General features: G+C 38.4%; 1 pseudogene; it reads right to left on the bottom strand.

The window, feature by feature from the left end:
* The window catches only part of LOC125080514 (V-type proton ATPase subunit E 1-like), a 140,128-nt pseudogene extending 121,875 nt beyond the window's left edge, over positions 1-18,253 (bottom strand).
* Between the last annotated feature and the right edge of the window lie 1,205 nt (positions 18,254-19,458).

The raw sequence follows: 19,458 nt of genomic DNA, 5'->3' as shown, positions 1-19,458 counted from the left end.
ATCACTGTGCTGTATTTACCATAGTTGATGCTTAAATTAATATAAAATATAACTTGAGAAATAATGGCAATATTTTTTAAAAAATTATGAAATGTTACAATACCACCCATACAAACTCATGATTCCAGTGAGTTATAAGAGAATATTCTATTCATTATTGTGCTTTCCATGTGTTATTTATTAATCAACCATAATTTGAAATGTCTGCAAATCTTCACACTTGTGAAATCTCCCACTATTTTTTTCTTCCTAATTTCAGTGAAAAAGCTTACATACCTAAACATAAACTTTACTCTTCCAATTTAGGCCCCATGAGTGATACTCAGAGAAACTGAGAGCACTCCCCCTAGCTAATAAGAAATAATACTGAAATTTTGATAACCTTGTACGTAATTTTTGTTCCTTTAGACAGAAGAGATATGTGAGTAAAAAAGATATTTTGTTGCCCAAAGGTATCAGTTAACATATTGTATTAGTAATGAATATATGAAATAGCAATCTACTAAAAAGGCCACAGGTCTATTGCAAAAAGTGTCTTTACATGATCCCCAAAGCTAAAGAATGTTACTGAAGGCCTAGATCCCAGAATATCCATTGTATTCATACTTGACCTTTCTTGTCTCACCAACCAAAATACCTACCAAAGCAAACAGCAATTAAGAATAGAGGTGGAGAGGAGGGGCAAGATGGTGAAGTAGGAGCCCCTGTTTCAACCGGTCCCCTAAAATGAGCTAATTATCTACCAGAACACTCTGAACACCCATGAACTCAGCCTGAGACGTGGGATTACACACTTCTGGATCTCTACGGGGACAGAAGACACCAGTGGAGAGGTAAATCATACTGGGAATGATCAGACTGATATCGGAAGATAAATAAAAGGGGGAGGGAGCCACCAGAAGTGACCCACTGGAAAGTAATACACCAATATGAAAGTGCCCTGCGATTGGGGACCAGCATTACCTTGGAGTCTGGTTAAAAGCACTCAAAAAGAGCAAAAGATCCTAAGGGGAAACTGGTGGAACCAAGTGGTCATGGGGATGGGCCTAAGCCCATGGACCCATATGGCCACCGCCAGCAACCACCCGTGCTAGAGAGCGTACAGCTGAGCCCCAGGTTTGCCGGCTTTTTTCATGGCTGGGCTGGGCTCACTCTAGCCCTCCCGTGAGGCAATCTGATGACAGTGTTAGCCTGTGCTCCCTAGAACTTTTACTCACTACACTACGCAGGTGTGACCCACTCCCTGGTGACCCTGAGACAGGGCCATCCTGGTCCTTCCGTCCTAGCATGCGGTCTCTAGGACAGGCAGAGGGCTGCGACTCTCCCAGCCTCAGCGCAATCACAAGAGTCGGCAACCTGAGGTCTGCAGTCCCGGAAGAGACAGACAGCAGGAGCGGGCTCCCTGGATCAGTATTGCTCACGGTTTAGGCACAGGGGTGCAGAGATAAGCAGGAGCTGGGGGCACCCCTGAGATGGCGGCTGGGGTGTGCTCTGCCCGCAGCAGGTTGCACGGCTCAGCGGAGTTTGCAGAGAGGGAGTCTGTGTTCTGGGCCACACAGAGGGGAGCAGACTGAGGCTTCTCTCTGAAACAGAGGTCTCGGTGCAGTTTGCTTTCCTCTAAACCTCCAAAATGCCTCAAAACACCGCCAAAGGAAAAAGAGAAAAGAAAAGAGAAAAAAAAAAAAAAAACTTCAGAGAACAAAGCCTGAAAAACCGGTTTCTAGAGCCCCTTGACGGAGGCAGGAGGACTCAACCCAAGCGAGGCTGCCTGAAAAACAATGTGGCAGGCCCCAACCCCAGAAAGCCAGCCAAAAGAACAAGAGGACAACGACCACAGGGTCCCCGTAAAACCCCAATATTGGGGGAAACAATATATTAAGCTCCCAGTATTGCCCTAAAACCTGTATATTTCATAGCTAAAACTTTTATTTTTATTTTTAATTAGTTCTCACTATCCTTGTTCTGTTTAATTTTTTCAAACAATGTAACATCGCAATGAGAGGTTCAATACAACATATTCCATAATAACCTTTTAACTTAAACTTTTTCCATACAGATACCTGTGTTTTTCTTTTCTATTTTTTTAATACACATATAGATATAAGCTTCAAGGTAATCCTCTTTCCCTAATCAATACTATCCCTATATATACCAGTTTTAATCTCCCTTTATCTCTGGGAAGTTGAGTCCTTCAACAAAGATATCAAGATATACCCAGGAAGAATCAAAATAACCTTGCTTGCCCACACTGAGGATTTATAACCACCCTCCCATCTTTTTCTTCTGTCAGTGTTTCTGTGTATTTGTTTTTGTTCTGGTAGTATATAAATCTTATCCTTGGGGTTCTTTTTGGCTAGGTTCTTCTTTTTTTTTCCTTGTCATTTACTTTTGTCAGTCTTTTTGTTTGTCTGTTTTTGTTTGTATATACCTTAAAATCTTACCTTTATGGCCCATCCTGGCTTGGTCTTCTCTCTCTTTTTTTTTTTTCCTGTCTCTCTTTCTCTCTCTCTTCTTTTCTTTTTTCTTTCTTTTTGGTGGTGACTTCCAATTGCTCAGAAGTGTTCCAGGGTGCACCTTGCCTAGATTGCAGTTGATACATTCAGCTACACATCCCTTCAACAACCTCTCACCAAAATGACTAGCAGGAGGAACGCCAACAGAGGAAAAATTCAGAGACTGTGTCCTCTCCATCAGAGCTATTGGATATGGAAATAAACAGTATATCAGAAAGGGAATTCAGGGTAAAAATTATTCAGGCAATGCTAGATTGGAGAAAACCATTAATGACAACATGGAATCGATAAGGGCAGAAGTGAAAGCTGCCCAGGAAGAAGTTAAAAATGCTATCAATGAGATCCATTCTAATCTAAATTCTCTAACAGCTAGAGTAATCGAGGCAGAAGACAGAATTAGTGATCTAGAGGACAAACTGAGAGAGAAGAAGGCTCAGGATGAGGCCTGGAACAAACAACTTAGAATCCATGAAAACAATTAGGGAAATAAATGATGACATGAAACATTCCAACATCAGAATTATTGGGATCCCTGAGGGGGAGGAGAAAGAAAGAAGACTACAAGATATATTTAAACAAATTCTCCATGAAGATTTTCCCAATCTGGTGAATGGAACCAGCATTTGTGTCCCAGAAGCAGAAAGATCACCCCCCCCAAGATCATAGGATCTAGAAAGACCTCAAGACCCCTGATTATGAAACTGATGAATCATAATTTTAGATAGGAGCTCTTGAGAGAAGCTAGGGGGAAGAGATCCCTTAAGTAAAGAGGGAGGTCCATCAGAATAACATCAGATCTGCCCACAGAAGCCTGGCAAGCCAGAAAGGGCTGGCATGACATGCAGGGCACTAAATGAGAAGAACATGCAGCCAAGAATAATTTATCCAGCAAGACTGACATTCAAAATGGATAGAGAGATAAAAAGCTTCCAAGACAGGCAAGGTTTAAAAGAGTATGTGAACACCAAGCCAGGACTACAAGAAATATTAAGGGGGGTTCTATAAAAGAAGAAAGAACTGAAGAGTTTCATAGAACAGAAATTTACAGAGATAATCTATAGAAACAAGGACTTCACAGGCAACATGATGTCAATAAAAACACCTTTCAATAATCACTCTCAACGTGAATGGCCTAAACACTCATAAAATGGGACAGGGCTGCAGACTGGATAAAACGACAGGACCTGTCCATACGCTGTCTACAGGAGACACATTTTGAACCTAAGGATACATCCAGACTGAAAGAGGAGGGATGGAGAAGCATCTTTCATGCTAATAGGCCTCAAAAGAAAGCTGGGGTAGTGATTCTCATATCAGATAAATTAGATTTTAAACTAAAGACTGTAGTCAGAGATACAGAAGGACACTACCTCATTCTTAAAGGGTCTATCCACCAAGAAAATATAACAATTGTAAATATTTATGACCCCAATATGGGAGCAGCCAACTACATAAGACAACTGTTAATCAAGATAAAGAGTCATATTGATATGAATACATTAATAGCAGGGGATCTTAACATGCCACTCTCAGTAATAGACAGATCATCCAAGCAGAAAATCAATAAAGAAACAAGAACATTGAATGACACATTGAACCAGATGGAACTCATGGATATATACAGAACATTCCACCCTAAAATAACAGAATACTCATTCTTCTCGAGCACATGTGGAACTTTCTCCAGAACAACCATATACTGGGCCACAAATCAGGGTTCAACTGATACCAAAAGACAGATTTCTCAGACCACAATGCTTTGAAACTGGAACTCAACCACAAGAAAAAGTTTGGAAGGAATTCAAACACTTGGAAACTAAAGACCACCCTGCTTAAGAATGTTTGGATCAACCAGGAAATCAAATAAGAACTCAAACAATTCATGGAAACCAATGAGAATGAAGACACTTTGGTCCAAACCCTATGGGATATGGCAAAGGTGGTCCTAAGGGGGAAAGACATAGCCATCCAAGACCCCCTCAAAAAAACGGAAATATCCAGAATACACCAGCTCTCTTTACACCTCAAGAAACTGGAGAATCAACAACAAATTAAGCCAACCCCACATTCAAGAAGGGAAATAATCAAGATTAGAACAGAGATCAATGAGATAGAAACTAGAGACACAGCAGAACACATCAACGAAACTAGAAGCTGGTTTTTTTTTTTTTTTGAAAGAATCGGTAAGATTGATAAACCACTGGCCAAACTAATCCAAAAGAAAAGAGAAAGTACCCAAATTAATAAAATTATGAATGAAAAGGGAGAGATCATGACTAACACCAAGGAAATAGAAACAATCATCAGAAATTATTATCAACAACTATATGCCAGTAAGTTAAGCAACCTAGACAAAATAGATGCATTGCTAGAAACCTATAAACTTCCAAAACTGAATCAGGAAGAAACTGACAACATGAAAAAGACCAATATCTAGTAATGAGATTGAAGCAGTGATCAAAAACCTCCCAAAAAACAAGAGCTCAGGACCTGACAGATTCTCTGCAAAATTCTACCAAACAGTCAAAGAAGAAATAATACCTATTCTCTTGAAGCTCTTTCAAAAACATAGAAACAGAAGGAAAACTTCCAGACTCTTTTTATGAAGCCAGCATTATCCTGATCCCCAAACCGAGCAAAGACCCCACCAAAAAGGAGAATTTCAGACCAATACCCCTGATGAATATGGATGCTAGATTCTCAACAAGATCCCAGCTAATAGGATCCAACAGTACATGAAAAACATTATCCACCATGACCAGGTGGGATTTATATATGGGATGCAAGGGTGGTTTAACATTCGTGAATCAATCAATGTGACAGAACAAATCAATAAGAGAGAAGAACCACATGGCACTCTCAATTGATGCAGAAAAAGCATTTGACAAGATACAGCATCTGTTCCTGACTAAAACAATTCAAAGTATAGGGATAGAGGGAACATTCCTCAAATTCATAAAATCTATTTATGAAAAACCCACAGCAACTATCATCCTCAATGGGGAAAAGCTGAAGCTTTCCCTCTGAGATCAGGAACACGACCAGGATGCCCACTCTCACCACTCTTGTTCAACATAAGAACATAGAAGTCCTAGCAAGAGCAGTCAGACAACAAAAAGAAATAAAATATATTCAAATTGATAATGAAGAAGTCAAACTCTCTTTGCTGAGTACATGATACTTTATATGCAAAACACAAAAGACTCCACCCCTAAACTACTAGAACTCATACAGCAATTCAGTAATGTGGCAGGATACAAAATGAATGTACAGAAATCAGTTCTTTTCTTTTACACTAACAATGAAAATATAGAAAGAGAAATTAGAGAATTGATTCCATTTACTATAGCACCAACACCCACAAGATACCTGGGAATAAATTTAACCAAAGAGTTAAAGGATCTGTACTCAAGGAACTACCAAACACTCATGAAAGAAATTGAAGAAGACACAAAAAGATGGAGGAGCATTCCATGCTCATGGATTGGAAGAATAAACATTGTTAAAATGTCTATACTGCCCAGAGAAATCTATACTTTCAATGCCATCCTGATCAAAATTCCATCAGCATTTTCCAAAAAGCTAGAACAAACAATCCTAAAATTTGTATGGAACTACAAGAGACCCTGAATTGCTAAGGAAATGTTGAAAAAAAAAAAAAAAAAACTGGGGGCATCACATTGCCTGATTTCAAGCATTACTACACAGCTGTGATCACCAACACAGCATGGCACTGGCACAAAAACAGACACAAAGACCAATGGAACAGAGTAGAGAGCCCAGATATGGACCCTCAACTCTATGGTCAAATAATCTTCAACAAAGCAGGAATATATATATAGTGGAAAAAAAGAAAGTCTCTTCAATAAATGCTGCTGGGAAAACTGGAACAGCTATGTGCAGAAGAATGAAACTTGACTATTCTCTTACACTATACACAAAGATAAATTCAAAATTGATTAAAGACCTCAACATGAGGCAGAAATCTATCAAAATCCTAGAAGAGAACATAGGCAGTAACCTCTTCGAAATCGGCCACAGCAACTTCTTTCAAGATATGTCCCCAAAGACAAAGGAAAAAAATTCGAAAAAGAACTTTTGGGACTTCATCAAGATCAAAAGCTTCTGCACAGCAAAAGAAATAGCCAACAAAACAAAGAGGCAACACACAGGATGGGAGAAGATATTCACAAATGACACTACAGACAAAGGGCTGATACCCAAGATCTATAAAGATCTCCTCAAACTCAACACCCAAAAAACAGATAATCACATCAAAAAATGGGCAGAAGACATGAACAGACACTTCTCCAAAGAAGACATACAAATGGCTAACAGACACATGAAAAAGTGTTCATCATCATTAGCCATCAGGGAGATTCAAATCAAAACCACATTGAAATGCCACCTTACACCAGTTAGAATGGCCAAAATTAACAAGGCAGTAAACAACATGTGTTGGAGAGGATGTAGAGAAAGGGGAACCCTCTTACACTGTTGGTGGGAATGTGAGTTGGTGTAGCCACTTGGAAAACAGTGTGGAGAGTCCTTAGGAAATTAAAAATAGAGCTTCCCTATGACCCTGCAATTACACTACTGGGTATTTACTCCAAAGATACAGATGTAGTGAAAAGAAGGGCCATCTGTACCCCAATGTTCATAGCAGCAATGGCCACAGTAGCCAAACTGGAAAGAACCAAGATACCCTTCAATGGACGAATGCATAAAGAAGATATGGTCCATATATACAATGGAGTATTATGCCTCCATCAGAAAGGATGAATACCCAACATTTATATCAACATGGATGGGACAAGCAGAGAAAGTCAATTATCATATGGTTTCACTAACTTGTGGAGCATAAGGAATAACACGGAGGACATTGGGAGATGGAGAGGAGAAGTGAGATGGGGGAAATCAGAAGGGGAGACAAACCATGAGAGACTGTGGACTCTGAGAAACAAACTGAGGGTTTTGGAGGACGAGGTCGGTGGGGGGGGTTGGGTGAGGCTGGTGGTGGGTATTATGGAGGGCACATACTGTATGGAGCACTGGGTGTGGTACATAAAATGAATTTTGGAACACTGAAAAGAAAATGGGGGGAAAAAGAACACATGATGTGTTCCTTCTCTTAGCACTCAGACTCTACCTGCCAATTCTCATCACTATATTTTCAGGACAGAGAAACAAAAACTCATTGGTGGCACAGTGACAAAATCAGAACCCCTTTTGAAATGTGTTTCATAACTCAATATGAAATTTTTTTACACAAAAGATTTCGGAAATTATGGACTTCAAAGGAATAATCTGAGTTTGCAAATATAAAACTCATGTTTAATTACCTTTCAATCATATATACATGTGTATGTGCTTATTATGTGTGTGATACACAAACATGTATAGTGTAAAGATGTTATGTTACATGAGCAATTCTTTTATGGTTGTGATTTTTCCATTTTGATAGAATTCAAATTAACATATGGATTGTATAACATGTGTACAGATATTATCCCTAACATGGTCAAGTACTAAGTGAAATTTTTCCAAAAACAATGAAAAGAATGAAAATGAACAGCTTTTCAAATATGTTTGTCAGGTCTCAAGTTTGCTTAATATGTATTTTTCTGCTAAAATTTAGCCAGTAGGTGGTTCTCATTTTTCAGTAAAAAACCTATACAAAGTTTATTTAATCTTATAAATCTCCCCATGTTAAAATGGTACCCAGTATACTTCATTTTCCAGAAAGCATCATGCTTTAGCCAGGTAGAAATATACATAGATTCTTGGAAGGATCTATAAGGAAAAATGCCAGTCATGGGAAATTCAGCCCCTATGGCAGTATCAGCCAGGGGAAATAATTTCAAAAGTTTATAGGAAGGCCTTTCAGCACTCTCAAGTGGTAACTTCCCATTCTTTTTTCCCTAGGATATCCTGAAAATATCCCTCAGAAGGGATTATTCACTATTAAAATAAATTGCTTTCAGCTGTGAATATTTAATTACAAATAATGAGCAGAAAAAGATGGCATGAAATGTCTCTTCCTAGTGAACCAGAATATGAGTTTGGTCTGGTGTCTGACAAAGGTAGGTAGAATCAAGACCAAATCATCAATTAAATATTTGGCAAAATAATTTAAATAAATGTCCAATGGAAGTTATTACAAAAAGGCTACAGAATTTAATAGAATATGGAGTTAAGGAAACTAAAACTCTAAAGAAGCTCTCACAGGATTACTACAAAGGTTTCCTTGTCAGCTGACTAAGTAAAGCTCCTGGAAGAGTGAAAGACCTACGTGGTGTGTTTGCACTGACGGCTGGAGGACCAAGGGATCCGTTTAGGTTGACAAGGCATTGATAGTGTGTTGGTAAGGTGTGGCATGTGGCACCACAGGCAAAAGAAACACACAGTACCAAACATTGTTCGAAAAGGGCAATGCTAGACGATATTATGTATTATTTATGAATGTACATGTATGTGACAAGTGTTTAAAAATATGGACTAGGAAAGACAAATCCCAGAGTCCGAATAGCAATTACTCCTGGAAAGAAAGAGAAGGAATATGAAAGAGGAACTGAGTTTCTTCACTATATTTACAAGGTTTTACTTTAAAAAAAAAAAAAAAGGATTTCATGGAAGTACAGCAAAAGTGATCTGAGAGATGATGGGTAAAATAGCTTTCTGAGCTGTGTATTTAAATTTTCTGGAGAATAAATTAAAAGAGAGAAGATTGTGTGCCTAGGTAGCTCAGTCAGTTAAGTGGCCAACTTTGATTTCGGCTCGGGCCATGATCTCAGGTTTGTGAGATCAAGACTCGAGTCCAGCTCCCTGATCAGTGGGAAGTATGCTTGAGATTCTGTTTCTCCCTCTCCCTCAGCCCCTACCTCCACCTCTCATGCTCTCTCTCTCTCTCAAATAAATAAATGTTTAAAAGAAAAAAAACAGTCTGACTCTTGATTTCAGCTCAGGTCGATCTCAGTATTGTGAGATCAAGCCCCACACTGGGCTCAGTGCGGCATAGAGCCTGCTTTAGATTCTCTTTCTCCGTCTCCATCTGCCCCTCCCACCTTCCTTCCCCCACCTAAAAATAAATATAGATAGATAAATAGATTGAAGTTTGATTATGAGGAGGAACAAAGAAATGAGAGTTAACAAGATACTAAAGATACTAATTATTCTACCAAATTAATGCCATTCCTTAAAAACATCCCACATTTTCTACATCTCCTCTATGGCAATGTTTACCTGAAACTGTATTGTCCACCCACCAATATCTCGACCAAAAAAAAAAAAAAAGAAAAAAGAAAAGAATCCTACATTTCCTCAAAGCCAACTCAAGCATTAATTTCCATATCAAGCCTTACCTTAATTTCTAAAAGAAAAAAAAAAGTATTTTCTCTCTCAATACTCTATGTGCTTCCTCTGGCCCAGATTTAATGGCACTGATAAAATATTACTATTATTTACTATAACAACATGTATTTTTATCCCCAGCCAGAATGCAACACATGGTAAAAACCTGCTTATGGAAAGTACCCAATAGATGTTTTGAACTGAAAACTTTGTTGTATTTCAGCACAGTTTTCTTCACTATTTCAGTTTTTCAGAACCAGTCTCATTTTTAAAAAAAATTTATATATATATATATATATATATGTCATCTGTGAACATAAATTTATGAAAATAAAATAGGATAATGCAATACAAGATACGTGTGGTGTGTGAAAGAAATGAAGATACGACCAGGCACTGTCGTTACAAAGATAATCTCTCTTAATCTTCAAAACAATTACTAAGCATAAGTTCTGTTTATTTCTCCAATAATTGAGGTAACTGGGACTCACTGAGAGCAATAACCAAGTTTCTACAACTAGTTAGTGAAGTTTGAGCCCAGAGCCTTTCCCTTCTTGGTTTCTTTCTCTGTCGCTTCCCCCACCCCACACACATATCCTGCTGGACACGTCTTGGTCTTTTTAAAGAAAACGTAGAACTGATTAAAAAGCAAAGCAAAACAAAACAAAACAAACAAACAAACAAAAAAACTGTTGCAATATCTAATCAAATAACTGATTTCATTAAAGAGGGGGATTAAAATTACTTTACATCTATTTAGTGCTTTAATATCATTTCAAATTTCTCCATGTCCATCATTCATTTGATTCTCACAAGTTATTATTAAATTTATTTACATATAATACATATTAATGATTCTCCAACAAAGATCAATACAAATCCTCCAAACATTGCACAGTAGTTTCTAATTAACTCAACACAGACCTGTTTCATTACTTTGCCATAATCTATTTCATCCTCCTTTATTACATAATGTGTTCTACCTTTTGGACCATTCTGCAGAGGTCATTGCATATTCATAAGATTTATATATTTTGCTACTGGACAGAGTGTGTATCTTCAAAGTATTGGTTCTTCATTCCTCACCCTTCCCTTTTCATGAAATCAAAGAAATTTTCCCAGAACTGTAATTTACACATTTTCTCCATGATCTCGGATAGTTGGCTTTAAAAGCCTTTAAAAGCCTTTTGAAGTAGCAAAGTCAGATACTAAATGTCATGGTGTCATCTCCCCTCTATATCCTTCATTTAGGCTAAGACTGTGCTCTCAACCCAAAACTTCTGTTACCTTCACCCACTGCTCAGAGTGGGAAACAGCACACATGAAATATTTACTTTATTTTAGTGCCCTTAAAAGTACCTGCCTAGTAGGGATATTGCAAAGGTTAAGTAAAATAGCACGTATAAAAATATTAGAGTAAGGTTGTACACACAGTAGGTGCTCAGCAAATAGTGGCTATTAATTTATTATTATTTTTGCCTTATATCTTAATAACTTCATTTATAAAACTTATTTTCTTATTTATAAGCACAGTCATATTTTACATCTTTCTGGGTAATAACTTTCCTCCTTTTCAAGCTTTTCAATCATTCAGGATTAAATATCCTTATAATGTCTTTTTCATAGTTTGGCTTTTTGTTGTAAAATGTTCCATTTAGTAGAATATTTTCTTCTCCCATTTCAATAATAGTAGAAGGAATGTGAACTTAAGCAATCACTGCCATAAGTTTTCTGCCTTAATAATGAAAACCAAAACATCACACCCTAAAAACAACTTTGTATCAGTCAGACCAAGCTTTCTTTCTTCTTGTGAATTTACCTTCTAATTCTGCAATTATATTCTACAATATATACAAGGACTAAAATAAGAGGATACAGTATACCCTGGAACATGAGGATTAAATCAGATGTTGTACATGAAATGCTTAGGATCACACCTGGAACATAGTAACTGCTCATCAAAAGTCACGTTTTGTTGTAGTACATCTAAGCAATGATATGGATGGAGACCTCACCACCTAGAACCAACAATACTCCTAGTACTTGGGTGGGGGTCTATAAAAGAGCTTTTCCTTTGAGTCCCAAGAATAGCCAATGATATGCCCACAGTAAGTAGGAGCAAAAGAGAGGCAAAAGACATAATGGTGAATAAGAAAACTAATTTTCAAAACAGAAGATGCAACTGTAGATTCCTAGAATGATTAGGGAGGTAGTTAGCCTTATTGCAAAGGCCTGGACCCTCCACATGACGCTCAAGGGTCTGTCAAAAACAAAACAAAACAAAACAAAACAAAAAAAAACCCAGTTCTGATAGTTATTGCTTTTTTTTTTTTTTTCCCTAGTCTCAGGGTTTATTTTTCTTGAAATAGCATAGTAAACATCCGCTTAATTCTCTCCCTTGACAGAGCTTTGATTTGTCCTAAGAAGTGCATCTTCTGGGTCGCCTGGGTGGTTCAGTCGGTTAAGGGTCCAACTCTTGATTTCAGCTCAGGTCATGATCTCAGGGTCCTGGAATCAAGTTCCATGTCCTGCTCCGTGCTCAGGAGGGAGTCTGCTTGAGGACTTTCTATTTCTCTCTGCATCTCTCCCAGCTCACAAACCCTCTAATATGTAAATAAAATATTTTTTAAAAAGAACTGCATCTTCTGTGTCAGTCCCTCATCTCTTTCCCCCAGTGTCAGTTAAGAGAAATTCTAGAAAAATCTTTAATACCTCCCTAAAAATGCAAGTGACCTAGTTTCTAATATTTTCTATCACAATTATTAAATATAAATACCATGCCTTGTTAAATAGACTTTGCTTTATCATGCCAGAAATTGCACGTTTCTCCCATGTGCTGTTGAAGAAGGCAGTCAAAGGTCTGTCCCAACAGGCCTTATGATTTGGATAGAGCTTTGCAGTGGGGCCAGAACCTCTAAGCCCCACATGGTCTTTCCACAGCTATCTCCCACGGCTCAAACCCTGAGACATAAAATCTTTTATTAAATTGTCTATGTCTTCACCCTTTGGTTAAAACAGACAGCTATCCTATTAAATCCTTGCCTTGATCCCACAGAAAGAAAAAATATATATATTCTTACTTTTGTGTCTGCAAGAGCTCTACAATGAGTTAAATCTTCCAAAATTTCTTCCTGCTTACCTTCTTAACCTAAGCTGCTTTTCCTTCGAGTTTCACATTATCTTGTTTCAGTCATACTAACATGGATGAATTTACCTTTTCTTACATCTCTGATCACTTTGCCCTATCTCTGTACAAAGATTTTTATGGGTAGTTTATTTTTTTCAATTTTTTTCTATTTGTTTCTGAGTATACACTTTTCATTAATAACTTCTGTAGCTATAAATACCTATTTTACTATCTAAAACTTTTGGGCTTTATTTCTTCCCTTAAGACTTCATGTTTTAATTTGTCCTACTATTCTAATCTCTTCAGAAGTGAGCAAAGAGAAACATGTATTTCATTTTTATGGATGTATGTTTTATGTATGTTTATTGAATTATAAAAATGCCACCTGTAAGATCGCTGCTTTAAAAATTTTGTTATGATTACTTTATAATGAAGATGATGACATATATTCTTGTAAAATTTCCACAGACACATGAAGAAAGGTTTATGTTCTTTCAGTAGGAAGCACATCTCTCTCTCTCTCCGTGTGTGTGTGTGTGTGTGTGTGTGTGTGTGTGTGTAATCACACATGCACTCCACATGGTACTAATTCACACCTTCCCTTTATACTCTTTTCCAAACTATATACCATTCTTGGGAGTTGGAAACATACCATGCCTTGTGCCTAAGAATCTGAGCTTGAGCAAACACATCTCTTTGGCTCATCTTAGTATAACCAATTGTCAGGTTTTTACCCTATATACGTCTCTTAAGATGGTATCACCTCTTATAGGAAAGAGAATGAAGTATAAAGAGAATCTTAGTAAGGCTGTTCTGGACGTTTCTAAGAAAACTCACAATTTCTAAATGGAGACTTTGCTATGACTGATCACTAGTACCTGGGCCCCACAGGAAGATGACTTGGTCCAACTCTAGGAAGGATTGGAGATTAGAGTACTATAATGGAATTATACAGTTTTAGTACTTAAAAATATCTTGAAGATCATCTGGTCTCTCACTGGCTGTCTCTCTCACACACACACACAGACACACACATTTTACTTCCTCCTGTCGACTAAGGAATCACATGATCTTTCTCAAGATGTTTTATCCAAAGTTCCCACAGGCCACCAATATGTGTTTTACAGTGTACAACATGAAAATGTCACTTTCCCTAAATATAAGTTGTCCAATTTAGTCATCTGTTATACTTGGTAAAAAATATGTGACAAAATAGCACCATATGTGTTTAAACATAAGAAGGAATCCATCAAAGTTAGGTCTGGCAAAAATAAGTATAATACATAAGGGAGGTAAATCTATACCATAAGAAAAAAACATTTTGTAAAAGTATTGTGGGCATTATTTGTAAGTGTAGAGGAAATGCAGATGGATGATACTATCTAGTTGCTAATATCTGAAACTGAGGTATCTAAATGAGCCATAGCAAATCTGTGTCTACTCACATGAATTGCTAAAATGCAGTATCTCCGAGGATTTATTGTCGAATTAGATTGACCTTTATACGAATCAGAGTATAATACATATGAGGAAGCTACATCAAACCCCACAACATTTCTTCTTTGGCTGTGCCAAAGAAATTAAGCCCTTGTTGTTTTTAAATAATGGAAGTAAATACATGTGAGACCACAATATAATCTTAAAGAAAAAACATTTTCTCTTCAGCAAGATACATACATTAAAGTGAACTGGAATGCACAGAAAGAACCATCCCCTGAGTTAATAAGATACAGCTGCTTCTTTTGGAAACAGAACGATGGCTGAAGACACCTATGTATGTGATTCGCATCAGACATCAGCCATTATTCTATCATATTTATTGGCTCAGTGAGCAAGAAGTCTCATAATTTTGAATGAAATTGACCAGATTAGTTCTTTACCAAAACTCTGATACAATATACTTGCTAAATTATTAGTCATCTCTTCAAAGCCACCACCATAATACTGTGTGGTTTACCATGGAGGTACATTCAGTAAACTAATCTGGCAAGCTAAAAGTTGAATTTCAAAAATGTGAAAACTATCTGCAGCAGAACAAGGACTTATTTTTAAAAGAAAACAGTGTTATTTAAAAATGTTCACTTTTATGTTCCATAGGTAAAGGTTAAATCATGAAAACAGAACAGACTTCCATTTGTGATAAATACTTTTATAGATTTCTATGGACCATTCAATATTAATGATATTCTGTCAGCAAAAGACACAGATCAATAACTGAAATAATACAGGTTTTTTCCAGTATCAGAGATGGACTGTATGTCCTATAAACATAAAAAAAGATTAACAACAACAACAAAAGAAACAAACCAACAAAAACCCTACATGTCATTCCTACATACCTTACGGAGCACAGGGTTATTTTATCCCATAACCCATACAACTATACTAGTATTTAAGACCATGGCTAATCTGAGATATAGTTAATTTTTTTTTAAAGATTTTATTTATTTATTTAACAGACAGAGATCACAGGTAGGCAGAGAGAGAGAGAGAGATGAAGGAAGCAAGCTCCCCGCAGAGCAGAGAGCCCGATGTGGGTGGGGCTCAATCCCAGGACCCTGGGATCATGACCTGAGCTGAAGGCAGAGGCTTTAACCCACTGAGCCACCCAGGCACCCCTATAGTTAATTTTTCTCACACACCTGGGAAGAATAGGAAGGGTAAAACTAAGGCAAAATTCTAATGACAATCAGTTGCAGAACCAAGGCCTCCAAATGCCCATAAAAGATGCACATTAGGGGCGCCTGGGTGGCTCGGTGGGTTAGGCCGCTGCCTTAGGCTCAGGTCATGATCCCAGGTCCTGGGTTCGAGCCCCACATCGGGCTTTCTGCTCAGCAGGGAGCCTGCTTCCTCCTCTCTCTCTGCCTGCCTCTCTGCTTACTTGTGATTTCTCTCTGTCAAATAAATAAATAAAATCTTTAAAAAAAAAAAAAAAGATGCACATTAAAAAAAAAAAGAGTCTGGCTACAAGCATGATTCTTTCACTATAGCATCAGGGGATCATTGTATGAGCCAAGTGGAAGAATCTAACAAAGATTGTCATTTAAAAAGAGACACCTGGGCAAAGGACATCACTAGAAATTTAAGAATAAGGAAATCCAAAAGGCACATCAAGGACAATTGAACTTGTTTAAATTCATCTGTAATTAATAAGCATAAAAAATAAAATACCACTTCTTCTCTTCTAGACCTGCAAATATGAAGACTAAAAATACCTAGCATTAGAAACAGCATGAAGAGTATCTATCCCACATAGTATCAGTAAGAAAATAAGGCACTTTTTCTTCTGGAAATTTCATTACTAAAAATATATCTTAAGGAGATACATGAATAAGTATACAAAAAATTTAAGCAAGAAAGTTCAGAGGAGCAATTTTTAATATCAGAAGGAAGTAATCCATGGGGCGCCTGGGTGGCAAATATTAATTATTTGTTGGGTCTCTTCAAAATTCACCTGTTAAAATCCTAACGCCCGATGTGATGATATTAGGATGTGGGGCCTTTGGTGATTAGGTCATGAGGCTGAAACCCTCATGAATGACAGTAATACCCTTATAAAAGAGGCCCAAGAAAGCTCCCTCACTCCTCCCACCATGTGAGGACACAATGAGAAGTCTACTGGAAAAGGGTTTTTACCAGAACCAAATCATCTGGCACCCTGATCTAGGATTTCCAGCCTCCGTAACCATGAGAAATAACTTTCTTTTGTTTATAAATTACCCAGGTATAAGACATTACTTTATCTATGTAGCAGGAAAAAAAAAAATAGGTCTGGTGACCAAACAGAATTGAGAAACCAAAACTGAAGTCACAGCTGCTTAGCCAGTATTTATAGATTCAAGAGTTCACAGATGCAAATTGTGATTGATAGGAAGGCTACTTCCCGTGGAGGAATGACCCTGCATAACTGCCACACATATTGTAAAGTTTTCTCCTAGTCTTCCCAAAGGTATTTACCACCATTTTCTTTGGTGACTGGTACATGGGAAAGAGGAGACAGCCATGCCTTTAAAAAGGTACTAAATACAGGCTCAAAATTGGTATTCATTCTTGAAGGCCCCAAAATGCCACAATATTCTGCAAGTCAAAATGAGCATATAGTGATAATATGATAAATGGTGTTTTCATTCAAGTCTGTATCACAGTGAACTCAGTGGGCCTAAGGACCCATCCTGTGATTATATTCCCATTTCCCAGGTGCATAGTGTGAGCAGATATACTTAACAACTGGCAGACACTGGCTTCCTACCTCATGGAATATGGGCTATTATTATGAAAGGCAAGACCAAGGAGACTCCCACAGAACCTCCTCTCCCTCCACCAAGCACCCAGGGAAGCTGGGAGTAAGAGCCACCGGCAGAACACAGGTGGATCTCCGCAGGTAACTATGTACAGCCATAAACTCAATCAAGTGATTCCACCAATTTCAGCTGCTAGTTTAGAAACAGTATCTTTAAAGAACAAATTAGCAAAGCCACCGATACCTGGTATGAGCGAGTTTCTCTGCATTCTTCTTCCAGCATCTGGACAGTGGGTATGCATGAAGCCATTGAGGGCAACAGAACAAGTGACATGAGGGAGTTGCAAGAGCGTCATGCTGCTGTCTAAGAAATGTTTACCAGCTTCTTCTGGTGCCCTGACTCCTCACAGTCCCAGAGGGCCTCCAAGGCCCTGTGGCTTCCTGGGGCAGAGCCAGACTCCTTGCCAGGGATGACCCCTGGGCCACACTCTATCATATTCCTGCTCTCTCCCCACAGCAGTCCAGAAGACAGCTGGCCTAGCACCTTCTGCTTTCTGTTTTTTTAAAGATTACTAATAGCACACTGCTATGTAGTTGATCTTCTGCTAGAAACCGGATATACCCAGAGTTTAAATCAAGTATAGCCAATATTCTGTCAAAGGCAGAGGAGGCTGCCCTTGAGCGAGTAAGGCAGGCTGGCACAGTCCAGGACCGTGGACTTCATAGCTGGGAATAAAGAAGGGCTGACGAGGAGATCAATGTAGGTGTTCACTGAATACTGCCTCCTTCATAACCATTACGGTATTCTCATTTCCAAATCTGTCAACTTCACTTTCCACCCCCTGACATTTAATCCACTGATTTAAATATATATTGGTCATGAGTTACAAATCCTCACCTCTGCCACTCCGCTAGAGCTTTTCCAGAAGAGTCTCCATTTCTTGCTTGATCTTGTTTCTCCACAAGTAATGCGAAGTTACTGTCAGTGTTGAGGTTAGAACTGAGGAGCTGCTGGTCGGTCATCCGGGCTAAGCAGCGCCAAGGCCAATGGAGGTGCTGTGGAAGTACCTCGGAAGGGGAGATGGACACCCACACAGAGTCACAGCAGTGACACGTGACCATGGCGAGGTGGCACAGGTGCGGCGTGGTCGCTTCCCATGGGAAGAGCAAGTCCAAGTCTGCGCACAGCAAGACAGGAAAATGGGCGAACTGCTCCCATAGCCTCCCACTGAAGTTGTGCAGGAAGAGGCCCTGGCCCCTTCCTGCCACGGGCTGCCCTGCTCACAGGTGTTGTGGTCGTGGTCTTTGCACTTGCCCGCACGGCTAGACCTGAGCAAGCGAATGTCGAGAGGCTCAACAGGCTTTTGCAGAACGGTGCGAGTACCTGGTATACAGCTAATAATAGGACAATTGCTTTTTTTCCCTCTTTAACAATTTGAAAAAACATGAAGAGAAGTCAGCTTTTACCTAACATAGCTGAAAGTTGTTTAGAACCAAATTAACTCTCCATTTCTCTACCAAACTCTAGTCTGCTTAGGTTTGCATCATAGAAAATCCTATAAAATAGGGCATTTCTTCCCCTACATTGGTGGCTTCATGAAAATTAAACCAAATAAGCAGGAGCCAGGGATTGTCTTCGATGATCCAATAAGATACATAGGAGCCAAAAGATGAGAGAGATAAATCCTGTGAAAACTCAAGGGCTAATCACTTTGGTCATGTTTCTGGGATCTAGTTGTTGTGACATTCCCTCCAAAGTGAAAGGTAAATTACTTCATTTTCACTTTTTTACTACTAAAAAACAAGTACAGTAGTTGGAGTTCTCTTTGAATTCCTGAGACAATGTACACGACTTTGGAGTGTGCTTTTCTTACTAATTTATGGAAACCCATAAAATTAAGTTTTCAGAGGAGCCTGAAGTGGCCCAGGTTTTAATGCAAGCCAGTCTGCTGGGAAAGTTATAGAATTATAATTAGAAAAATATTAAAATGGGAATATTATAAACAGTTCTGGCAATTTCCAATAGGAGAAATGCAGTTTCTATACACAGGGCTTGAGAGTCAAAGCATTATTCCATGGTTCTCTTATGCAGAAAATTATTTTTTTAAAAGATTTATTTACTTATTTATTTGACAGAGAGAAAGAGAGAGAGAGAGAGAGTGAGAAAGGGAATGCAAGCAGAGGGAGTGGGAGAGGGCAGGGAGCCCAATGCAGGGCTCGATCCCAAG

Source organism: Lutra lutra, chromosome 11 (genome assembly GCF_902655055.1).
Source record: "Lutra lutra chromosome 11, mLutLut1.2, whole genome shotgun sequence".
Classification (NCBI taxonomy): Eukaryota; Metazoa; Chordata; class Mammalia; order Carnivora; family Mustelidae; genus Lutra; species Lutra lutra.
The sequence above is the reverse complement of the archived record's forward strand: the minus strand, read 5'-3'. Positions and strand labels throughout refer to the sequence as shown.